We start from the raw sequence: 10,940 nt of genomic DNA on the forward strand, positions 1-10,940 counted from the left end.
AGAAATTATCAGTAACTTAACTAGTTTTTTACTTACAAACAATTAATTTAATACTTAGGATTTCGTTGATTCTATAGTTGGCAGAAAAAAAAACAGTGATATACCAAACGGTTGCACGAATGTGCAGAACTTAACTCTAAAACTGAATTTGTGTATACTGGGTTGATGTTTGAACAAGAAGAAAGTTCATCATTGAAATTTTGTTGTCGGTTTTAGTTCTGACATACTAGTATGTTCTAAATAAACTTAATAAGAGTGACCCAGAAGCCTATTTTGATGTAGAAGTGCGTGATTCAGACTGTTTTGCTGATTTTTGCATTAAAATTATTAAAAAAATTACTAAATCGTGTCAGTATGTTAAGCTAAATTTTGCAGAGAAGTTTTTTTGTTGGTAAGAAGCTCGAAAATGGTACTAAAATTAAAGGTAATGCAAATGTGTTTAGCATTAGACAGCAAACTTCCAACAATAATAACTGTCGAAAATTATATCTAAAGTAAAACTTTCTAAACAATAAGTTTTGTTTTAGACAAAGTTTACTATACTTCAATAAAAAATAAATTTTGTTAAGATTAGTTAAACGTTTATTTAAAATATTGAAAACTAAACTAATATTTACAAGCCAGGTTGAAAATGATCAAGTTAGAAATGTTCGGGTTAAAAATGATTGGGTTATAAATGATTGAGATAGAAACGATCGGTTTAGAAGTGTTCAGGTTAGAAATGATCGGGATAGAAGTGATCGGGATAGTTATGATCGAGTTTAAATGATCGCGGGTTAAAAATGATAGTAAACCCCTCAATCATTTAACATTTTATTTATATTTTTTTCTTTGGTAATTTTTAGATAACTTTTTTTTTTTAATTAACTAAACCCTTTATAAAGTTTCATTTTTTCAAATAAAATTTCATTTAGTAATCTCTGTATGGTGATTAAAATGATCAGCTTTTAGTGATTTATTAGAATGAAAACTTGGAATTAATGTGAAAATATACAAACATTCTGTTGGTGTTTTTCAAAGTTCTATTTAAAAGAACGAATACTAATAACTAAACAACTACAACTGAAAGATCAAAGATACTAAACAATATTAAAAAAAAACAAATCGAGTCTGTCACACGCCATTTTAAAAGGTTAAAAATGTCAATGGTCCTGTAAAACATGTTTAAATTTATCACATCATTTGAACTGTAACTTTAAGTAAACTTTTCTATGCATGTATTTGGAATAATACGAAACAGACGTTAACAAAAGTAAAAAACGTTCAGACAAGTAGCTCAAGTCTGAAAAGAAAAAGTTTTATTAATTAGAAAATTAAACATGAAACTTTTACTACTATTTAAGAGTACATGCAAGCTTACTCAATTTTCAGGCAAACCAAAAATTAATTACTTTGAGTAACCTTTACAGTGCTTAAATAATGAAAATAGTATTGGGTAATTGCAGGAAAAAAAAAACGCTAACAAATATTATACTGATATTATTTAATTTTAAACTTACATTGTTTTTCATTTCAGGTTTTTATTTCTTAACATTTAAACGATACTAAAAACTCTAAATCAACATCAATACTTAAAGCTTAGACGTTTCTAGTGACATACTGTGCTAAGCTTAAAAAAATTAAAAAGTAACTAGTTGTGTCTGAAAAATTATAACATACTAACTTTATAGCCAACACAACTGCATCAAAATTCGATTGCTCTTAGTCAAAACAAGTTAAAATGTTTAAGCTTTCACTAATGTAAACTTTTAAATTGATTTTAATTGTAATCTGATCTTTTTCAAAACTAAGCTTGAAGAGTTAAGTAAGACAACACTTCTATAAACAGCACAATGTTATAATTAAATAAAGGTACTAAAAAATAACTGAAAATTAAATGATAAAAATAAAACCTGACAAGAAGTTATATAGTTAAACTTGAAATTTTGGAAGTGCATTTATTAAGCTCTGTTCTAATCTATGTACACTTTGTGTCGTGTTTTTTGGTTATACAAATAACATTAACGATCCAGACAAGTAGTATAAGTCTCAAAAGTAAAAAAAAAAATAACAAATTCGAAATTCTAACTTCTACTCAAAACAAAACAAAAACTTAAAGTTTAAATAATCCATTTTCGTATCTCATTACTAATTTCCTTTTATATAGATATATACTATTTGATACACATTTACTTTTAATAAAAATCATTAGTAAAACTATACAAAATATTAATAATTTTAAAAACAACTTACATGAAAAACCTATAACTGTTTTAAAACCTATCTACTTTAAATACTTGAACTGACTGTGTACAAAAAACAATTTGATGCTAATATTGCATCAGTAGGATAAGAAAATAGTAACTTAATCTCACTAAAATATAAAAATTTTATAAAATCTTGTTTAACAACTATTTTGGCTAAAAAAATTAAAGATGTCCTAGACTACTGGTTATCAAAGAGTGAAAAACTATATGTTGGGCGCAGGAAATCTGTTTTGGGGTGCATGTAAAATTATTCCATAATTTAAAATTTACACCAGATATTCTGGAGTTCTTAATGAAGAGCAAAAAAAAAAACTTTTTAAGTTGTTATGAGGTTAGTTTTGAAAACTACACTAAATGTTCATGATGAACAGTACAAGTTTTTATTTTTCGATTTGGGATGCTCATATTTTAATTAGATAGATATCTACTGTTTTAAAAAACTTCATTATTTTATTATGTGAAAAATGTTTTATTTTTGCTTATTTGTTTATAAAGTATATAGTTTCTACATATGCTGTCATTAACCAATTCTAATATTGTAGGTTTCAAAATTTGGTACTAATGTAAAAGAAAACTTAAGTTTTATTTGAAATTTTAAACAATAAACGCTGGTTTTGTCAAAATTAATTTTAACTTAAACTCAAATATTCTTTTAGATTGATAACAAAGATACTACAGTAATTTATACACGAAAAAAAAAATTAAAAGAAAGTACTAATTATTAGAAACATTTTAAAAACGATAAAAAAACTACACATGTTAACTAATACTTGTTCACCTTATTAACACTTAAACACCTTATTTTTCTATTCATTATAAACTCAAGAATATCTAGCGTATGTTTCAAATTATGGTTATATGACCCCTTTACATGTCACGATCACTTTTGGCCATCTATTTTATTTTTTTCAATTTCCCACTTTGGGAATACCTAACCCTATATTTTTATTTATAGTCATATGCAACTTGCTTGTTCCTTAGAATCAAATACTAAGCAGTAAACTTTCACCTTGTGTATTTTGTTTACTAATTGATTTGATCGATCTAAAAATATTGTAAATAGTTTGTAAATAACCACTTTGACTGAATACTACATTGTAAAAGCATGGACTAACAATAGGTTACAACAATAATGAACTAAGCTTAATAACAGTATAATATTTTTTTTAAAGTCTTATATAATAATTTCACTTTTAATAGATCTAAACGCAATATTACTAGTTTTATTTAGTTTTTATCAAAAATTGGGAAGCGATTTGTTAGCTTATTAGGCATTTTATTACTTATGTAAAGCAGGCTTGCCAGTTTTTAAACAATTGTCTATTATACTAACCATTATTATTTTCATTATCTATTTTCCAGTTGGTCTAGCAGTTTTACCATTCTGGCAACCCTGAGTATTGTTACGCTACCATAAATTTCCCTTAAAAAAAACGTCTAGTGTTTAGTCAAGCATGCAGTTTTATACTATTAAACCGGTGGATTCACAATTTTTCTTTTTTTTATTAAGTCAATCACAACAAAGCTGTTTTTAGCTTTCCAAAAGAAAAAAGTTTGCTTTTATTTTGATATTCAGTTGATGTAAATAGTACAAATAAGATAAGCTACACTTCAAACTAAAACATATAGAGAAAAAATAGGGACGGGTCAAAATTGCACAAAGACAAAATTGCATGAGTGACAATTATGCAAGAGTGACAGTTTTGCACAGAAAATTATTTTTGCACTAGAGAAAAAAAAATTGAAAAAAATAATAATAAGTAAATAAAAAATAACTAAAAGATACATTAATGAAAAAATCTACCGATCGAAGCTAAGGGTTAGGGGTAACAGTGACAGTAAAAAAAATAAACATTAATATTAAAAATTATTATAAAAAAGGTAAATTAACTAAAAGAAAGGTTACCGATCAAGGTTAAGGGTTAGAGGTAACATTGATAATAAAAAAAAAAAATAAGAAATAAAAATTTTTGAAAAAATAAAAGTTTTTTTTCCGAACTGTAGTTGTCGTTCACCCTATATATGTAGATGTTTGGATCTGGTGTTAAATTTATAATAAATATTAATTTGAAAAACGTTACTTTAAATTAGTTTAAAAAGATCACAATAAAAAAATGAGATTTGAATCTATCCCTACTAAACAAGACTGTTTTTTTTAACTTAAGAGAAAATTATTTGTTAAAACCAGCACTTCTCAGGCATAATTATGTATTTTTGGTCATTTAGAATATTTTTGTTTTAATGAACTTGTAACTTTTTTATAATCAATTAACACTATGAATATAGTTTCTGATTAAAATTTTAGGAACTAAATTAAGTTTCTTTTATTTAGTAGGTAGATATGCAAAGTTGTAAAACTCTTAGGTCAAAGACATTCAATAGTTTTTTGAATGTGGATATCAATATGGATAAGAACATAAACTAATAGAATAACAGTATAAGCAAAACCCAGTTTTACAGTATGTTAATTATGGTTTTGTTTTATTCAAAAAGTTCTAAAAGACAATCCTCAAATGGTATTTTAAAACTTATTTTTTGTGTACAACTTTATTTAAATTATTAGCATAACTGAATATTGTTTACTGAACAACAAAAAACCTTTTGGTTATCGAGTCGTACACCACTTGGATACAGCGTAACGTCTTGTCCAGGTTTGTATTATTTAGTATTATTATTAAAATAATATCCAGTTGGTTTTCTGTTTTGTGTTACTTAGCTTGATCTATAACAAATATTAAGTATAAAAATGTACTGACTTTTTAAAAATTATGAAGATATATACAAAAAACAAAATTAAACCAAAATAAGATAAATGGCTTGAATCTAAAGATTTATAAGTTCTACCAAGTTAAATAAAAAAAATATAAATATATTGTAATTTAATATATAACATAAAGATTTTCTTAGTTGAATAGATTTTAATTTTGTAAATTTAAAAACATATTATTATTGTAAGTTTATTGTCATACGAAGGACCCGGACATCAAAACCTAGGCCACTTATACAGAAAGACATACAACAAAAAGACAAAAATAAACCAAAATTGTACATTAAAAATGAAAAAAACTGAGTTTAACTAATTAAAGTTTAAGATTAACATAAAAACACAAAAATTATAACACAAAATTTATAATTCCGGTGCTTCCGAAAAGAGAACAACAATATCCTACTCCAACTTCACCCGAACAAATGGTTTCACTCAAAAACTGGTTACACTTTCATTCGAACAACTGGCTTCACATTATTTGAACAACTGGTTCAGCCTTCATTTGAGTAACTGGTTTAACTTTTATCCATACAACTTGTTTCACTTTTATTCGTATAACTAGAACCGCTTTTATCTGAACAACGTGTTTCACTTTTGTTAGGAGAGCCTGCTTCATATTTACTTTCAAATCTTTAATACTCAGATAACTCATTTATTTCAATATATACATAACAAAGTTGCTAAAATCCTCAAAACCTCAAAAAACCTGGAATTTGAGAAATTTTGAAAAAAAAAAGAAAAAACCTGGAGTTTTAAACCAAAATCACTAAAAAAACCTGGAAAAATTTGGAATTTGAAACAATTTTTACATAATGTAAGTAGTAAAAGTAAAATTTCGATTTGACACAAAATATGTATCATATAGATAAAAAAAAATTCCATTATCAAAGTTTTTGTTATTTAAAAATATAATTAAAGTAGCTTTACAGTGTCTTTTCAATGTTTTTATACTATTTAGCATAGATTTTTACCTTTAACTTAACTTTAAGCTAAAATAGACCTAAAAATGTGTACTTTTAAAACCTGCAGAAAATTTCCGAAAAACATTTGGCAACCCTGACTAATAAAGTTTATATAAAAAAAGTATGATAATCAACAAGACACTTGTTTAACTCTAATTTTATTTTTAGATTATTTCACACCACAAATTAAAATGAGGAAATATAAAACTAAAACTTTACACAGGCCGATACTCGTTTATGTTTTATGCATTTACTTTTTTATAAGTATTTAAAAACACTTCACTATTTTAAAACTGTGTTTTAGTTGTTTGAAAAAAGTTTCTGCATAAAGTATTTTAACAAAGTTTTTGGTTCCTTAAATTTTTTTTTTTACTTTTTATTTAGATAAAATTTCACAACATGTTTAATTTTTAACATTTGTTTTCAATTAGTTTTTATTAATATAGATATAACAGAGTATCAATTTGGACTTGATACATGTTTAAATTAATGGAAAGTTTTGAGCTAAAATCCTTGTTCATCCAAGCGTTTAAGAGAAAATTTGCAAGGTCAAGTGTTATACTAATAACTAATGTAAGTTAAGGGAGAAAAGAAAGAGAAACTAATAAATTTCTGTTGTAATGTTGAATAAAGTTAAGAAAGCTATATAAACCAGCCACAGAGAGTGATGGGGAATTCTAACCACAGCCTGCTGCAGTAAACATGTTGTTCAAGAATAGATATTCATATTGTTTTGTGTAAAGTTTTTATTTAACAATGTGTTTTTATCATATATATGTTCATAATTTAAATTTTAAGCAGTTAGTTCTCACTTTAATTCAAATATTCTCAAAGTATAATTACTGGTAGATTTAATTCTTGTTTAAAAATGTTGACCATATTTATAGTATTTTCAATTTATAATTTTAAATTAAATTCAGTAACATTTGGTGTTTTCTTTATATTTCTTAGTATTTGCAATTGTTATTAAAACAACATGTTCATTCATTGTCATGCCTAGTTTTGTAGAGAGTAGCCCAATTATTGTTTAATATCAGCATTAAGTATAAAATGAGTGTAAATTTAATTATGGTTTTGAGTGTGGTTGTATACTACATTAGAACCCTTCATAAATAAAAAGAAATGTTTTAAAGTCAAAAAATATGTACTAAAACTTAATATTTCCAATAAATACAACAACTAGTTATGTTTTAACTAGATTTTATTGTTGGTATAAATTACCTACTTACAAGTACTTTTGATATATTGCTAACCCCCTTTTTCGTAATTATGCGTATAGTACCAAATAAAACTTTTTTTTTTTTAGTTTTTATGTCTTTTTATTTTAAAGGTGTAAACTAGTGTAACATACAGTATTGGAGAATTAGAGCTTGATTTTTAATATATGAGATTAAAGTTGTTAGTCTTATTTCTAGGCTAGTTGTTGTAAGTTTCTAAGTAACAAGAAAGTTGCAAATGACTTCAAATAAAAAAATAGGGTTAGGTATTCCCAAAGTGAAAAATAGAAAAAAAAAATAGAGGGCCAAAAGTGGTCGTGACATGTAAAGGGGACATAAGACCATAATTTGAAACCTCCACTAGATATTCTTGAGTTTATAAAGAAGAGAAAAATAAGGTGATAGGCATATTTAAAGTTAGTTTTTTGAGAAGTCGTGTTAGACGGATTAATTAATTTTTTTATTTTTTCATAAGGGGAACATAAAAAATATAAGAAACCCTGATAAAGAACCTAGATTTTTTATTTATATAAATAAGTAGAGATTTATTAATGCACTATTAATCTTATTATATTATATTATGTCTCTTAAGCTACCTTATCTAGAATACCTTTTATAGATATTTTATTGTAGAAATAACAATAGTTAATCTTAATAAACTAGTAATTAACAATTCATTTAATAAGTTAAAACTTATCTAATTAAGACTCCTACTTGTAGTAATTTTTCCTAAAGGATTGATGTGAAGTAAGGACAAAACAAAACAGTATATTTTTGCAAAACAATTAAATGTTAAAAAAATTATTTGTTGAAGAATGTAATAAAAAGAATTTTAATTTGAATTGTAGCAACTGTATGTAACATACATCTTTTAGAAGTGAGAAATAAGAAAAATAACTAAGTGCTTCATATGTAATAAAATGTTTAGTTATATACTTAAGTAATAACTTAACTAAGTATTAAATAGTTTATTGAACGACAAAAATAAGTGCTTAAAGTCTTTAGTCTAATTAACTGGTATATAAAAAACCTTTTGGTAATCGAGTAATACACAATGGATACAGTTTAATGTTTTGTCTAGGACTGTTGTTACACCGTATTTACAAAAGTTAAGGCTTCATTTAGTTTATTTAAATTTTCACACTTTATTTTATAAATGATATCGTATTATAGTTCTTCTAGAGCAGGATTTCCCAAACTTTTTTATAAAAGATCCCTTAAATAAACAAAAAAAGCTATGGCCCCCTCCCACAAGGTTTCTTAAAAAACTATCATTAAAACGGCTTAGATCTTTTTTTACTATTCATCAACAGCTCCAGAATATCTAGTGTTAGTATCAAATTATGACCTTGTGGACCCCCTGTGGCCCATTTACTGTTCTTGGCCCACTTTTAGAAACCCTGTTCTAGAAACTAAACAGTTACAAAAGAAAATTAATGTTTCAAAATTAGCTTTTTCCAACTAAGCAAATTAAATAATTTTGATTATATTTTTGTTGTATTCAATGTTAATTAAAGCTAAACAATTGTAAACTTTGCAAAATAAATTACTCTATCATATGAATTTTATGCTAATTTGATTTTAGTATGAGAAAATCTAACTGCTAAAATCAGACAATAAAGTCTAACTAAAATAATGATCTTAATCGTATATATAGGTTATTTAAAGTTGTCGAATTTAAAAACAGTACAACTGTTTCATACAAGCTATTGCTTGTAATCACCAGTTGTTATATTTCGAATTAAATTAAATGAGATATAAAAAACAAAAAGTATTTAAAAACCAAAAAGTATATTAAAACCAAAAATTATAACACCTAACTAAAAATTTAAAACTAGGACGATTTTGAATAGGAGCACAGAGCTGCAAGCTTCGTTTTCACATAAAATATCTATTCTCTGCTGGAACATCAGGCAGTAGCTATTTTTTGTTGTATATTACTAAGTTGCGTATTGTGCAAATTTTTGTTTCTGTGTAAGATTGGATAGTTTTTGGGAAAATTAGAATGAGATAATCCATCATTCTAATTTGCTCATCTTTGCAAAAGCTATACAATCATATACTTGAATTTAAAACTGACCTGTTTAAAATAATCTATTTCTAAAAAAAAATCTTTTTTAGTAACATCTTACCTAACTTTATTTCTAACTGTTCAAAGGTACTTAGTAATTTTTGTTGGAAAATATTATTATTAACTTTAAACTAAATAATAACAAATAAATAATGTTCTGTTATATAATAGACTTTATACTTCGTCTTTTAAACTGCTGTTTCCACTATATACATCCATTTCATATGTAACTTAAAAGGACAGTTTTGTAAATGTTTGGTAACAAAGCAACGAAAAATAAAGTGTGGTGTAAAGAAGTGACTATTTTCATATTACTAATAAAAAAAACTGTATCTGGTGTTTACCTTTTTTGATGAATTTTTTCTTACCAAAGTTAAAGTTTTTAGTTTCTATGGCAATAAAACTGTATAAAAAGTTAAAAATATTTTATCAATGTCTTTCACAAGCAGAGATTTGGTTTAGATAAAGTTGACTCGGTAGTTAGACTTCGAAGAATAGAACATTTTATAAATACATATTGTTTTGTTAAACTTCTTAACTAAATAAAAATATTAGAATTTAAATGTAGTCAACTTAGAGTATACGAGTACCACTTAGTACGATTTATCACTATAAATTTGGTTAAATTATATATATATATTCATACTTAGACATTTAAATTTTAGATGCGCAGCTGTTTTAGTCCCCAGGTTAGTCTTGCTAAAATTGTTTAATATATTTTGGATTACTACCAAAAGTCTTAGCAGGTCATGTATTAAAAAAAACTGTTCTAAAACAATTATAAATATTAATGGAAGTACCTAAATAAAATAAGCTAAAGTTAACAATAGGTTTGAACATACAGATTCGATCATCAGACAACAACTTTCGGTAAACTGAGGCCAGCTTCCTCTTTATTAGGACTTATCAGTCAGTCACAATCAAAAAACTCACAGTCATCGAGCCACAAGTAGTTTTTTTTTTATGATGTTTTGCAATTTCTTTGAAAAGTTTTCAGTGAAAACATATCATTATTAACATTTCAAGAAACTAAACGTTTACATAAAGCCCATCTATACTTTCAAGGCTAGCAACTTTAATTTTACCGGAAACATTTCTTAAAAAGTTTTAAAAAGCTGACGTACTGAATGTATTCAATATAAAAAACATTATTTATTTCAAAAAAACATGGAAGTAAAAGTGTTTTAAAAAATATTATAACCTTATTTTTAAAAATTTTAAAACTTTATTTGCGTTAAGTGTTAAGATATAAGAAATGAACTCAGCTGTAAAATTTTAAAGATTTTTTGTTTAAAAAAGATTTAAAATATTCTCGTTTAACGATATTTTTTAAATTTTAAATAGCATTCAGTTCTTTTAATATTTTGCAAATAGCAACGTAATGACGTATAAACAATGTTGATTTGTAATAAGAAATACTTCACGTGTTTATTAGTTAAGAGTTGTAGTTATTTAACTAACAACTTCACTGTGCATCACTTCTTTAACTTTTTAAGCACTAAAAACTTTTCTCAATTATGCGTTATACTGTTTAGTAAATAAAGCTATCAGATACTAGTACTTATTGATGTGTATTAAATAAAAAAAAAACGATAAAAAACGTTGACCCTAGGGTCTGGTGTTGGAAAAAAAATCCTTTCGAGTCGTACACCACCTGTATACCTTCTAACTACCTGT

This window comes from Thalia democratica, chromosome 5, assembly GCF_965202585.1.
Source record: "Thalia democratica chromosome 5, ktThaDemo2.hap1.1, whole genome shotgun sequence".
Lineage (NCBI taxonomy): Eukaryota > Metazoa > Chordata > Thaliacea > Salpida > Salpidae > Thalia > Thalia democratica.